At 46.1% G+C, this 4,580-nt stretch overlaps 1 non-coding gene across 1 annotated transcript; it reads right to left on the reverse strand.

Moving 5' to 3' along the window:
* Nucleotides 1-4,004: 4,004 nt before the first annotated feature.
* Nucleotides 4,005-4,076, reverse strand: trnae-uuc (transfer RNA glutamic acid (anticodon UUC)). Its single transcript has one exon. It is a non-coding gene; the product is annotated as a tRNA-Glu (tRNA).
* Between the last annotated feature and the right edge of the window lie 504 nt (nucleotides 4,077-4,580).

A 4,580-nucleotide genomic window follows, 5' to 3' on the forward strand; every position in this document is an offset into this window, starting at 1 on the left:
GATTGGTATTCCAGGTGTAGCCTCACCAACCCCCTGTACAAGTGTAATAAATCCTCCCTGTTAAGAAACTCCAGTCCCTTCGCAATGCTCATCGGACCAGCCTGTTAACTGTTTGTGATCTGTGCACTGGAACACCGAGATCCCTCTGAACTTCACGGGGAACTTCAGTCCCGCCTGAAATGGGCCCATTCCAACTGTGTTTTCCATGTGAGATCCAGTTTTCATACTTCCGACAATCCCTTGGACTCTTATACAGCAGGCACCTTCACGTGGCACCTTGTCAAATGCCTTTGGGAAATCTAGATACTCTCCACCCCCCTATCAATTAACTCCACACCTCCCGATCAATTCTCCCTGTCACATCCTCAAAGTACTTAAGCAAATTTGTGAAACATCAATTGCCTTTCATAAAACCACATTGAGTCGGTTTGTTTATATTCAGCTTTCCGAAATGATTACTTATTTCTTCTTTGATTATTGACTCAAACAATAGATGTTAAACCAATTGCCCTATAGTTACCCATCCGTCTGTCTTCCTTTTCGAACAACAGAATCCCATTGGCTGTTTTCCAATCTTCTGGTCTCCCAGAAGTTAGCGACTTCTGACAAATTTCAAACAATAGGTCCAATATACAGCGCCCTTCCAATCCACCTGATCCGTGCCCAACGTGATGCCCATCTATGCTAATCCCATTTGCCCACATTAGGCCCGTATCCGTCTGTTCCTTTCCAATACAAGTACGTTTCCAAATGCCTTCCAAATGATGTACCTGTACCCGCCTCACTACCTCTTCTGGCAGCTCGATCCACACACCCACCACCCTCTGTGGAAGATGTATCCCTCAGATCTCCTTTAAAGTTCTCCCCTCTCACCTTAAACCTGTGCCCTCTACTTCTAGACTCCTACGCCCAGGGGATAAAGATGCTTAGTATTTATCCTATCTGTGCCCATCACTATGTTATAAACCTCTGTAAGGTCACTCCTCAGCCTCCTACGTTCCAGTGAGAACCAACCCAGCCTATCCAATCTCTCCTTATACCCACAGCCCTCCATTCCAGGCAACACCCTGGTGAATCTCTTCTGCACTCTGTGCATTGCTACCACCCCTTCCTGTAGTGTGGGGACCAGAACTGTACACAATACTGCAAGTGCAGTCTAACCAATGTTTTGCTTAGTGACAACATGACGTCCCAATTCTTCTACTCAATGCCTTGGCCAATGAAGGCAAGCACACCAAATGCCCTCTTCACTACTCTATCCACTTGTGTTGCCACTTTCAGCAAGCTATAGACTTGCAGCCCAAAGGTACGGTAGTGTAGCAGTTAGCGTAATGCTTTACAGTGTTAGTGACCCGGGTTGAAATCCGGCCGTTGTCTGTAAGGAGTTTGTACCTTCTCCCCGTGTCTGCGTGGGTTTCCTCCGGGTGCTCTGGTTTCCTCCAACATTCCAATGACGTACGGGTTATGAAGATGTGGGCGTGCTATGTTGGTGCCGGAAGCGTGGCGACACTTGCGGGCTACCCCCAGAACACTCTGTGTGAAAAGACACATTTCACTGTGTGTTTTCATGTACGTGTGACTGACAAAGGTATTTTATCGTATCTTATCTTACTACCCCTTCTAAGCTCCCTGCTATTTACTCCATATGTACTACCAGAACTTGATTTCCCAAAGTGCATTACCTCACACTTGTCTGGTTTAAATTCCATCTGCCACCTCCCCGCAAAACTTTCTAGCTGATCGATGTCCCCCTGTAACCTTAGACAACCTTCTTCACGGTCTGGAACTACTAATTTTTACGCCGTCTGCAAACTTACTAATCACACCACCCACATTCTTAACCAAGTCATTTATATATACATATTCCAGACAAAAAGGTCCCAGCACCCATCGCTGTGGTACCCCACTGGTTTCAGCTTTCCAGTCAGACAGACACCCCTCCACCACTGCCTCTGCTTCCCGTCACCAGCTAACGTTGGATCCCGTTTGCCAACATGCCTTGGGTCATCTGCAACCACTTCCTTTAAACTCCTTCAGGTCCTGGGGATCTGTCCGCCTTTTGCCCCATGAGTTTCTCTGATACTTATCGCCTGTGATTGGGTTTTTTACAGCTTCCTCCATGTCATTTGACATCAGCCCATCTGTTACCTTGGGGATATTTTTGGTGTCCCCCATGGTGAAGACAAAAATGATTTTGCATACCTGTCATTTCTTTGTTTCCTGTTACGAATTGACCGGCCTCGTTTCCCACACTTACCCGAGCCACCGCCTTCCTACTTATATCTCCCTAGAAACTCTTACTGTATGTTTTGATATTACACACAGGTTGTCCCTCAAGATCAATTCTCTCCCTTCTTATGACCTTCTCAGTCTTGCTCTGCTGGATCCTAAAATCTTCCCAGTCCCCTAGCCGACAGTATTCACCAGAGGGAGAGTGAGAGAGACCTTGACGTTTGTGAGGATGGAGTACGACAGGCTGATACGCTCAGGCATGTTGACGTGAGGAAAGAGGGTGTGCTGGAACTTTTGAAAAACATTAGGATAGATAAGTCACTGGGGCCGGACAGGATATATCCAAGGTTTTACGGGAAGCGAGGGAAGAGATTTCTGCGCCTTTCGTGATGATCTTTGCATCCTCAGTGGCCACAGGAGTAGTGCCAGATGATTGGAGGGTGGCAAGTGTTGTTGCTTTGTTTAAGAAAGGGAGTAGGGATAACCCTGGGAATTACAGCCCAGTGAATCTTACTTCAGTGGTGGTGAAATTACTGGAGAAGATTCTCAGAGACAGGATATATGGGCAGTTGGAGAAGCAAAGGCTGATTAGTGACAGTCAGCATGGCTTTGTGAGGGGCAGATCGTGCCTCACGAGCCTGATTGGATTCTTTGAGGATGTGACAAAGCACATTCATGAAGGTAGAGCAGGGGATATGGTGTACATGGATTTTAGTAAGGTGTTTGACAAGTTTCGTCATGGAAGGCTTATTCAGAAAGTCAGGAGACATGGGATCCAGGGAAACCTGGCTGGGTTGCTTCTGAATTGGCTCGCCCATAGAAGACAGAGGGTGGTGTTCAATTGAGCATATTCTGCCCGGAGGTTGGCTATCAGTGGTATTCCACAGGGATCTGTTCTGGAACCCCTGCTCTTTGTGATATTTATAAATGACTTGGATGAGGATGTGGAAGGGTGGGTTCGTAAGTTTGATGATGATACAAAGCTTGGTGGTGTTGTGGATAGTGTAGAATTTTGCTGTAGGTTATAACAGGACATTGATAGGATGCAGAGCTAGGCTGAGAAGTGGCAGATGGAGTTCAACCCGGAAAAGTGTGAAATGATACAGCTCGGGAGATTGAATTTAAAGGCAGAATACAGGGTTAATGGCAGGACTCTTAGCAGTGTGGAGGAACAGAGGGACGTTGGGATCCAGGTACATAGATCTGTTAAGATTGCTGTGCATGTCCATAGGGTTGTTCAGAAGGCATATGGTGTGTTAGCTTTCATTAGTCTGGCAGAGGTTGTGGGGGTAGATACATTAGGGACATTGAAGAGACTCTTAAACAGCCACATGAATGATAGAGAAATGGAGGGCTATGTGGGAGGGAAGGGTTAGATAGAACTTTGAGCAGGATAAAATGTCGGCTCAACATTGAGGGCTGAAGGGCCTGTACTGTGCTCCAATGTCCTAGTCCATTGTATTCTATTCTACCAGCCCTTGCCTCTTCGAATAAACCTTTTAATTTAACATTCTCCTTGTTGATCACAATTGTGCCTCTTTCTCACGGAATGCCTCTTCCGAACTGGGATAAATTGCTGCTGAGTGTTATGGACCAGCTGTCCCAACATCTGGCACTGCTCATCCCATAATTTATTTTCCGAGTCCACCTTAGACAACACCTTCACACCATTACAAACTCCTTCCACACAGCGGCCGGAATTGAACCTGTGTCGCTGGCCTTGTAATAGCGTTTCACTAAGCACTACACTACAGTGCCTGTAAAAGTTTCAATTCCCATACCGGGAGTCGAACCCGGGCCGCCTGGGTGAAAACCAGGAATGCTAACCGCTAGACCATATGGGAGATTGGTATTCCAGGTGTAGCCTCACCAACCCCCTGTACAAGTGTAATAAATCCTCCCTGTTCTTAAACTCCAGTCCCTTCACAATGCTCATCGGACCAGCCTGTTAACTGTTTGTGATCTGTGCACTAGAACACTGACATCCGTCTGAACTTCACGGGGAACTTCACTCCAGCCTGAAATGGGCCCATTCCAACTGTGTTTTCCATGTGACATTCAGTTTTCTCACTGGTGACAATCGCTTGGACTCTTATGCAGCAGACACCTTGACGTGGCACCTTGTCAAATGCCTTTTGGAAATCTAAATACTCAACACCCCACTATCAATTAACTCCACACCTCCCTATCAATTCTCCCTGTCACATCGTGAAAGAACTTAAGCAAATTTGTCAAACATGATTTGCCTTTCATAAAACCACATTGAGTAGGATTGATTATATTCAGCTTTCCTAAATGATTACTTATTTCCTCTTTGATTATTGACTCCAACAATAGATGTTAAACCA

Source organism: Pristis pectinata, chromosome 17 (assembly GCF_009764475.1).
Source record: "Pristis pectinata isolate sPriPec2 chromosome 17, sPriPec2.1.pri, whole genome shotgun sequence".
Classification (NCBI taxonomy): domain Eukaryota; kingdom Metazoa; phylum Chordata; class Chondrichthyes; order Rhinopristiformes; family Pristidae; genus Pristis; species Pristis pectinata.